General features: G+C 45.7%; 1 long non-coding RNA gene across 1 annotated transcript; it reads right to left on the bottom strand.

Annotated features, from left to right (window-relative positions):
• Nucleotides 1-9064: 9064 nt before the first annotated feature.
• Nucleotides 9065-9902, bottom strand: LOC143789950 (uncharacterized). The gene is made up of 3 exons (XR_013219506.1): nucleotides 9866-9902; nucleotides 9401-9556; nucleotides 9065-9266 (listed from the first exon to the last, which is right to left on the bottom strand). It is a non-coding gene; the product is annotated as an uncharacterized LOC143789950 (long non-coding RNA).
• Nucleotides 9903-10407: the final 505 nt, after the last annotated feature.

Here is a 10407-nt window from a genome sequence, read left to right as displayed (position 1 = left end):
AATGAAGACTGCCTGAAGGCAATAATAACCAAGCCAATATAGCCTACAAGTCAAGATATAATACAGACCATTCAAAGCAAATATAAGCAACCTGTAGGGTGAGGCAATGAAAATACTGCCTAAAAGCATGCAGAGCCAGAACCGAAATAGCCTCCAGAGTGGGTCATAATGTGGGTTAGAGAGAGACCCAACGCGTGTCGCCACCTGCACTGGGCGGCTTCATCAGGGGTAATCTCATAGCAAAATATGTGCCACTTAAATATACATGGAAAAATGTCCTTACCAGCCTCAGCTGTGTTGCTGCTTCCAGCCGCACGGTTCAATCAGAGCCATGTGATCTGTTACCCACTGTGCTCAGTCTGCGCATACTCCAGCGTCAGGCAGCTATTGGAGTAGCACAGGGGTAACCAAGGAGACCGTGATACTTCGTGTCTAATGTTTTCTAATACAGTGGAGAATTGTCTGCGCATACTCCAGCGTCAGGCAGCTATTGGAGTAGCACAGGGGTAACCAAGGAGACCGTGATACTTCGTGTCTAATGTTTTCTAATACAGTGGAGAATTGTCTGCGCATACTCCAGCGTCAGGCAGCTATTGGAGTAGCACAGGGGTAACCAAGGAGACCATGATACTTCCTGTCTAATGTTTTCTAATACAGTGGAGAAATGTCTGCACATACTCCAGCGTCAGGCAGCTATTGGAGTAGCACAGGGGTAACCAAGGAGACCATGATACTTCCTGTCTAACGTTTTCTAATACAGTGGAGAATTGTCTACACATACTCCAGCATCAGGCAGCTAATGGAGCAGCACAGGGGTAACCAAGGAGACCGTGATACTTCCTGTCTAACGTTTTACAATACAGCGGAGATCACACTAGTGTCACACAGACACATTGTGAGAGATTCTTGAATACCGGCGCGCCCACCATGTCTTGGTGACTATAGCGCCACTAGAGCGCCATGGAAATATACGTTGGAGATACATGAGTGGAACGCACTGCGCATATTAACGCAAAATGCCGTATTATACACACTCCTATCCGTTGCCATAAGCAACTGAAATACTAAAAAGACCATCAACGGCTGTGTTGCTACTTACAGCCGTGCGATAAATTCAAAACCAATATAGTAAATGGTACATTCCCCACCCCGCTGAGTTCTGTGCATGATGCAGCATCAGACAGCTATTGGTGTATAAAAGGGGTTTCCAAGGAGACCATGATACTTCCTGTTACGCATTTATAATCAGGTGGATATCCCACCAGACCTGCACTGGAATACTATCAGACAATGTTGTATATCGGTGCATCCCACATGTCATGGTACCAATATTGCCGCTAATCTGCTTTATGTACACAGACGAAGGAATTTGCGTATAAAACACATGACGCATGCTGCCACGGAACGCCATATTGACCAAGCGCGCACCTGAAATAAAATATTGAGCGATACTACCAATGTACTGGACCCAGAAGTATGCAATCACACACGATTAATTATTAAATTGCTATACAAATGGATTACTGAACCCAATGGGTGTAGTGCTGCAGATATGGTAATGACTGAGTTTTTAAGGAAAAAAAAAAAAAAGGCAAACCCATTTGTTGCTGAAACTCACACCGTGCAAAAAATACACAGGGGCACTTCTGCTGAACACAAATGATTTAATGAACTCTTGATGCACAAGAGGTCGGCGCAAAGTACATGTACTAAGGACAACAATCACACCAATGTGCTGGCCCTTAAGCTGCGCCACCCCTGCAGATACATTGCATCAAATGCAACAACTGTAAGTGCTGACATGTATGTCAGCAATAACCAGGTGAGTAGTCCCCACATTGGAGCAGCGAATTTTCCAAGGCTTCCACATAGGGTGCCATGACATGTTTAGTAATATCGGACCCTCAGAAACATGTAAGGTCTACCAGGTAAAAAGGTTACTTAGAAAATTATTAGGGTAATACAACCCAATACCAAACGCTCAGTATCTCATAACAGTGCAATATGAAGCATATGAAAACGGAGGCGAGCCTAGCCTCCGAAGGCCCACTTATCATGGGGCACAGTTGCCTATGGCACCAAATGGACGCAGGTACAGGTGAACTACCAAGAACATATTCAAAGAATACCAAGTATCTACAAACAGTTATTATTATATAGCAGAAAAATTGGCCAAAATAAGGCCAACAAGATACAGAAAGCAAATTAAATGTTGAATAAACGATCGTACCAACATGCTGAAAAAAGTGTACCAATAGATTTGTCCAGAGGAGGCCACTAATAATAGGAAACATAAATCTTAAATCTGTTTATAGAACCCAGTAAACAAAAGATCCTCATTCAAACCCAAGGGGGTTAGGCAATTCAGTTGAAAAATCCATTTTGATTCACGCCTCAAAAGTTCCAGGGTGACATTTCCCCCTCTAATGTTCGTTCGTACACCTTCCAATCCTAATATCCTGGTGTCCACCAGTTGGGAGTCATGTTCGGCCAGATAATGTGCGGCCACCGATGTTAAAGTCTTTCCTTTAGCTTTGTCCGCCCTCGCGGTACGAACATTTGAGAAGTGCTGCTGGATACGTTTCCTCAGTTCCTGTGTGGTCTGACCGACATACACCTTGCGGCAAGGACAAATGTTATGGTTCTCAATGGCAAGAGAACATAGCCCAGCAAACATACGAACTAGCTCTTGGAAGGATGGAAACTAAACGGACCATGAACTAAACCTGCCGCACAACTAACAGTAGCCGGGTAGCGTAGCCTGCGTTTTATCCCTAGACGCCCAGCGCCGGCCGGAGGACTAACTAATCCTGGCAGAGGAAAATATAGTCCTGGCTCACCTCTAGAGAAATTTCCCCGAAAGGCAGACAGAGGCCCCCACAAATATTGGCGGTGATTTTAGATGAAATGACAAACGTAGTATGAAAATAGGTTTAGCAAAATTGAGGTCCGCTTACTAGATAGCAGGAAGACAGAAAGGGCACTTTCATGGTCAGCTGAAAACCCTATCAAAATACCATCCTGAAATTACTTTAAGACTCTAGTATTAACTCATAACATCAGAGTGGCAATTTCAGATCACAAGAGCTTTCCAGACACAGAAACAAAACTACAGCTGTGAACTGGAACAAAATGCAAAAACAAACAAGGACCAAGTCCAACTCAGCTGGGAGTTGTCTAGCAGCAGGAACATGCACAGAAAGGCTTCTGATTACAATGTTGACCGGCATGGAAGTGACAGAGGAGCAAGGCTAAATAGCGACTCCCACATCCTGATGGAAACAGGTGAACAGAGAGGATGATGCACACCAGTTCAATTCCACCAGTGGCCACCAGGGGAGCCCAAAATCCAATTTCACAACAGTACCCCCCCCTCAAGGAGGGGGCACCGAACCCTCACCAGAACCACCAGGGCGATCAGGATGAGCCCTATGAAAGGCACGGACCAAATCGGAGGCATGAACATCAGAGGCAGTCACCCAAGAATTATCCTCCTGACCGTATCCCTTCCATTTGACCAGATACTGGAGTTTCCGTCTGGAAACACGGGAGTCCAAGATTTTTTCCACAACGTACTCCAACTCGCCCTCAACCAACACCGGAGCAGGAGGCTCAACGGAAGGCACAACCGGTACCTCATACCTGCGCAATAATGACCGATGAAAAACATTATGAATAGAAAAAGATGCAGGGAGGTCCAAACGGAAGGACACAGGGTTAAGAATCTCCAATATCTTGTACGTGCCGATGAACCGAGGCTTAAACTTGGGAGAAGAAACCCTCATAGGGACAAAACGAGAAGACAACCACACCAAGTCCCCAACACAAAGCCGAGGACCAACCCGACGCCGGCGGTTGGCAAAAAGCTGAGTCTTCTCCTGGGACAACTTCAAATTGTCCACTACCTGCCCCCAAATCTGATGCAACCTCTCCACCACAGCATCCACTCCAGGACAATCCGAAGATTCCACCTGACCAGAAGAAAATCGAGGATGAAACCCCGAATTACAGAAAAAGGGAGACACCAAGGTGGCAGAACTGGCCCGATTATTGAGGGCAAACTCCACTAAAGGCAAAAAAGCAACCCAATCATCCTGATCTGCAGACACAAAACACCTCAAATATGTCTCCAAGGTCTGATTCGTCCGCTCGGTCTGGCCATTAGTCTGAGGATGGAAAGCAGACGAGAAAGACAAATCTATGCCCATCCTAGCACAGAATGCTCGCCAAAATCTAGACACGAATTGGGTACCTCTGTCAGAAACGATATTCTCCGGAATACCATGCAAACGGACCACATTTTGAAAAAACAGAGGAACCAACTCGGAAGAAGAAGGCAACTTAGGCAGGGGAACCAAATGGACCATCTTAGAGAAACGATCACACACCACCCAGATGACAGACATCTTCTGAGAAACAGGAAGATCCGAAATAAAATCCATCGAGATGTGCGTCCAGGGCCTCTTCGGGATAGGCAAGGGCAACATTAATCCACTAGCCCGAGAACAACAAGGCTTGGCCCGAGCACAAACGTCACAAGACTGCACGAAGCCTCGCACATCTCGAGACAGGGAAGGCCACCAGAAGGACCTTGCCACCAAATCCCTGGTACCAAAGATTCCAGGATGACCTGCCAACGCAGAAGAATGAACCTCAGAAATGACTTTACTGGTCCAATCATCAGGAACAAACAGTCTACCAGGTGGGCAACGATCAGGTCTATCCGCCTGAAACTCCTGCAAGGCCCGCCGCAGGTCTGGAGAAACGGCAGACAATATCACTCCATCCTTAAGGATACCTGTAGGTTCAGAATTACCAGGGGAGTCAGGCTCAAAACTCCTAGAAAGGGCATCCGCCTTAACATTCTTAGAACCCGGCAGGTAGGACACCACAAAATTAAACCGAGAGAAAAACAACGACCAGCGCGCCTGTCTAGGATTCAGGCGTCTGGCGGACTCAAGATAAATTAGATTTTTGTGGTCAGTCAATACCACCACCTGATGTCTAGCCCCCTCAAGCCAATGACGCCACTCCTCAAAAGCCCACTTCATGGCCAAAAGCTCCCGATTCCCAACATCATAATTCCGCTCGGCGGGCGAAAATTTACGCGAGAAAAAAGCACAAGGTCTCATCACGGAGCAATCTGAACTTCTCTGCGACAAAACCGCCCCAGCTCCGATTTCAGAAGCGTCGACCTCAACCTGAAAAGGAAGAGCAACATCAGGCTGACGCAACACAGGGGCGGAAGAAAAGCGGCGCTTAAGCTCCCGAAAGGCCTCCACAGCAGCAGGGGACCAATCAGCAACATCAGCACCCTTCTTAGTCAAATCAGTCAATGGTTTAACAACATCAGAAAAACCAGCAATAAATCGACGATAAAAGTTAGCAAAGCCCAAAAATTTCTGAAGACTCTTAAGAGAAGAGGGTTGCGTCCAATCACAAATAGCCTGAACCTTGACAGGATCCATCTCGATGGAAGAGGGGGAAAAAATAAATCCCAAAAAGGAAATCTTTTGAACCCCAAAAACGCACTTAGAACCCTTCACACACAAGGAATTAGACCGCAAAACCTGAAAAACCCTCCTGACCTGCTGGACATGAGAGTCCCAGTCATCCGAAAAAATCAAAATATCATCCAGATACACAATCATAAATTTATCCAAATAATCACGGAAAATGTCATGCATAAAGGACTGAAAGACTGAAGGGGCATTTGAAAGACCAAAAGGCATCACCAAATACTCAAAGTGGCCCTCGGGCGTATTAAATGCGGTTTTCCACTCATCCCCCTGCTTAATTCGCACCAAATTATACGCCCCACGAAGATCTATCTTAGAGAACCACTTGGCCCCCTTTATGCGAGCAAACAAATCAGTCAGCAGTGGCAACGGATATTGATATTTAACCGTGATTTTATTCAAAAGCCGATAATCAATGCACGGCCTCAAAGAGCCATCTTTCTTAGCCACAAAGAAAAAACCGGCTCCTAAGGGAGATGACGAAGGATGAATATGTCCCTTTTCCAAGGACTCCTTTATATATTCTCGCATAGCAGCATGTTCAGGCACAGACAGATTAAATAAACGACCCTTAGGGTATTTACTACCCGGAATCAAATCTATGGCACAATCGCACTCCCGGTGCGGAGGTAATGAACCAAGCTTAGGTTCTTCAAAAACGTCACGATATTCAGTCAAGAATTCAGGAATCTCAGAGGGAATAGATGATGAAATGGAAACCACAGGTACGTCCCCATGCGTCCCCTTACATCCCCAGCTTAACACAGACATAGCTTTCCAGTCAAGGACTGGGTTATGAGATTGCAGCCATGGCAATCCAAGCACCAACACATCATGTAGGTTATACAGCACAAGAAAGCGAATAATCTCCTGGTGATCCGGATTAATCCGCATAGTTACTTGTGTCCAGTATTGTGGTTTATTGCTAGCCAATGGGGTGGAGTCAATCCCCTTCAGGGGTATAGGAGTTTCAAGAGGCTCCAAATCATACCCACAGCGTTTGGCAAAGGACCAATCCATAAGACTCAAAGCGGCGCCAGAGTCGACATAGGCATCCGCGGTAATAGATGATAAAGAACAAATCAGGGTCACAGATAGAATAAACTTAGACTGTAAAGTGCCAATTGAAACAGACTGATCAAGCTTCTTAGTACGCTTAGAGCATGCTGATATAACATGAGTTGAATCACCGCAATAGAAGCACAACCCATTTTTTCGTCTAAAATTCTGCCGTTCAATTTACGGAATTTCTGGCAGTATATTTCAGCTTCGTCTTGCCCCTGAGATAGGGACATCAAGGCCTTTTCCGCCTGAAGTTCTAACTGAGGTTCCTCATAAAGCAACCCCAAGGCCAGAAAAAACGCATCCACATTGAGCAACGCAGGATCCCCTGGAGCCAATGCAAAAGCTCAATCCTGAGGGTCGCCCCGGAGCAAAGAAATCACAATCCTGACCTGCTGAGCAGGATCTCCAGCAGAGCGAGATTTCAGGGACAAAAACAACTTGCAATTATTTTTGAAATTTTTAAAGCAAGATCTATTCCCCGAGAAAAATTCAGGCAAAGGAATTCTAGGTTCAGATATAGGAACATGAACAACAAAATCTTGTAAGTTTTGAACTTTCGTGGTGAGATTATTCAAACCTGCAGCTAAACTCTGAATATCCATTTTAAACAGGTGAACACAGAGCCATTCCAGGATTAGAAGGAGAGAGAGAGAGAAAGGCTGCAATATAGGCAGACTTGCAAGAGATTCAATTACAAGCACACTCAGAACTGAGGGAAAAAAAAAAAAAAAAAAAAAATCTTCAGCAGACTTCTCTTTTCTCTCCTTTCTCTGTCAATTAATTTAACCCTTTATGGCCGGTCAAACTGTTATGGTTCTCAATGGCAAGAGAACATAGCCCAGCAAACATACGAACTAGCTCTTGGAAGGATGGAAACTAAACGGACCATGAACTAAACCTGCCGCACAACTAACAGTAGCCGGGTAGCGTAGCCTGCGTTTTATCCCTAGACGCCCAGCGCCGGCCGGAGGACTAACTAATCCTGGCAGAGGAAAATATAGTCCTGGCTCACCTCTAGAGAAATTTCCCCGAAAGGCAGACAGAGGCCCCCACAAATATTGGCGGTGATTTTAGATGAAATGACAAACGTAGTATGAAAATAGGTTTAGCAAAATTGAGGTCCGCTTACTAGATAGCAGGAAGACAGAAAGGGCACTTTCATGGTCAGCTGAAAACCCTATCAAAATACCATCCTGAAATTACTTTAAGACTCTAGTATTAACTCATAACATCAGAGTGGCAATTTCAGATCACAAGAGCTTTCCAGACACAGAAACGAAACTACAGCTGTGAACTGGAACAAAATGCAAAAACAAACAAGGACCAAGTCCAACTCAGCTGGGAGTTGTCTAGCAGCAGGAACATGCACAGAAAGGCTTCTGATTACAATGTTGACCGGCATGGAAGTGACAGAGGAGCAAGGCTAAATAGCGACTCCCACATCCTGATGGAAACAGGTGAACAGAGAGGATGATGCACACCAGTTCAATTCCACCAGTGGCCACCAGGGGAGCCCAAAATCCAATTTCACAACAGACAAATAAGTGCGTATACCAGATTACGGGATTTGCAGTTGAAATATGCCTTGGTGGTGATCTGTAAAGGCAAAGAGGATACAGTAATGGGCTCATTACCAACCATGAAAGGGCATATATTGCAATTCCCGCAAGGGAATGTCCCCACTAGTCTGGCCCCCCTATTTAGTCTTTTTGTGGGCCGCTGAAAATGACTGTGGCTCAGACAATCCCTCAGGTTTCTTGCCCTCCTAGCTATTAAACTAGGCTGAGCAGCAATGTGGGGAAGGAGTCTGGACTCGCTCCGTAAAATGCCCCAATACTTGGAGAGGATATTCCCTACATCCTTCCATTGATTATTGTAGGCAGTAATTACCCCAAGGGGTTTGTTGGTGGTTTTGGCCCGAGTTTGTAACAGGCCCGCCCTGTCACTACTTTTTGCCGCAACAAAAGCCTGTGATATTACCTTGTGTGGGTAACCATGTTCACGAAACCGTGTAGTGAGCTCCCGGGAATGTTCCTCAAAGTCCCCCACACGACTGCAGTTCCTCTTCACTCTATAGAACTGTCTCTTGGGGATTCCTCTTTTGAGATGTTGGGGATGGAAACTAGTGAAGTGAAGAAGGCTGTTGGTGGCCGTAGGTTTCCGATAAAGAGTAGTCACAATCCTTGTTTCCATTACACTGAGTTTAAGGTCCAGAAATTCGATGTCGCCTTGGGAGTATTGGGATGTCAGTCGAATGTTCCAAGGATTGTCATTCAATGTATTGACAAAGTCCTGACACTCTTCCAGGGTGCCTGTCCAGAGGAACAAAATATCATCAATATACCGTAGCCATTTGATAACATGCTTGGCATATCCCTCCAGACAGTACACCCTGGTCGCCTCCCACCACCCCAAAAAGAGGTTGGCATAAGCCGGGGCACACCGTGCCCCCATGGCAGTCCCCCTCACTTGCCTGTAAAAGGCGCGGTCGAAAGTAAAGAAATTTCTATCCAAGACAAAGAACAAGAGGTCCAACAGAAAAGAATCATGTCCCCTGTCTCCTGATGTATTCAAATCCAAAAAGTATGCTACAGCTTGTGTCCCCAAGTCGTGACTTATGCACGTGTAAAGAGACTCTACGTCCAGAGTGACAAGCCATGTATTGGTTGGCACCTCCAAATCCTGCAATAATGAAATAAGAGAAGTTGAATCTCTAATATAAGACTGCAGGTTAAGGACAAGGGGTTGAAGAAAAAAGTCAATATAGATGCAAGGTCGCTCATGTAATCCCCCTATCCCCGACACAATTGGCCTACCTGGTGGGGCCTCCAAGGACTTGTGGACCTTGGGGAGCATGTAGAAAGTTGGAGTCCTAGGGTGTTGATTGGTTAAAAACTCTTTCTCCCGTTTGTTAATGATGTTATGTGCAAATGCACTGTCCAAAAGCCGATTAAGTTTTGCCTGAAAGACACCTGTGGGGTCAGAGGGGAGAATCTGGTAACAATCTGCGTTACCAAGCTGACGCATAGCCTCCTGAATATAGAGGTGAACTGGCCAAATGACCAGGTTACCCCCCTTGTCCGCCTCCCGGATTACAAAGTCCCTATTGGAACCCAATCTTGTTATAATAGACTGTTCATCCCTGCTGATGTTTCTACCCCTAATGGGGTCCAATTTAAGTTGTAAAACCTCCCTATATACAGCATCAAAAAAACATTGAACTGCTGGGCATAATGTAAACGGGGGAGTGGCTTGGGATGGTAACCGGCCAGTGAACTTACGTCTAATAGGGCCTTCCTCTCCCTCGTCCAATAAGTCCAATAGGTCCCGCAGGATTTGTCTGTCACAGATGGAGAGGTCATCCATATCCGAGGTTCGATGAAAAAGAACCTTAAAAGTAAGCTGTCTGCAAAACAGATACACGTCTTTAATAAAAGTAAATTTGTCCAAGCCACTAGTAGGGCAAAAGGACAAACCCTTTTCCAATACCGAGACCTCAGCCTCAGACAGGACATAATTTGACAAATTGATAATTTGTAGCTTACCAACAGATGGTGGACACCGTGTTTCAATATCTAGTATTGGCGTTTCTTGTTCTGTCGGGTCTCTCGTTGACTCCTGGGTGGCCAAGCTTTGTAATTTCTCATGTGTTTCTTTGGAGCCATGCCTCCTCCTGCGGCCCCTCCTGTGGCGCCTTCGATGTCGCTCAGTTCCGAAGATAAAAAATCATCGCTTGATGGTACATCAGACGTGGTGTTAGAATTAGCAGTCACTGTGCCTATAGGTGCACTGGGCCTCTTATTTCCCCTGTGCACCCACCTAT

Source organism: Ranitomeya variabilis, chromosome 1 (assembly GCF_051348905.1).
Source record: "Ranitomeya variabilis isolate aRanVar5 chromosome 1, aRanVar5.hap1, whole genome shotgun sequence".
Taxonomy (NCBI): Eukaryota; Metazoa; Chordata; class Amphibia; order Anura; family Dendrobatidae; genus Ranitomeya; species Ranitomeya variabilis.
Note: the sequence above shows the minus strand (reverse complement) of the source record. Positions and strands in the feature narration are given on the sequence as shown.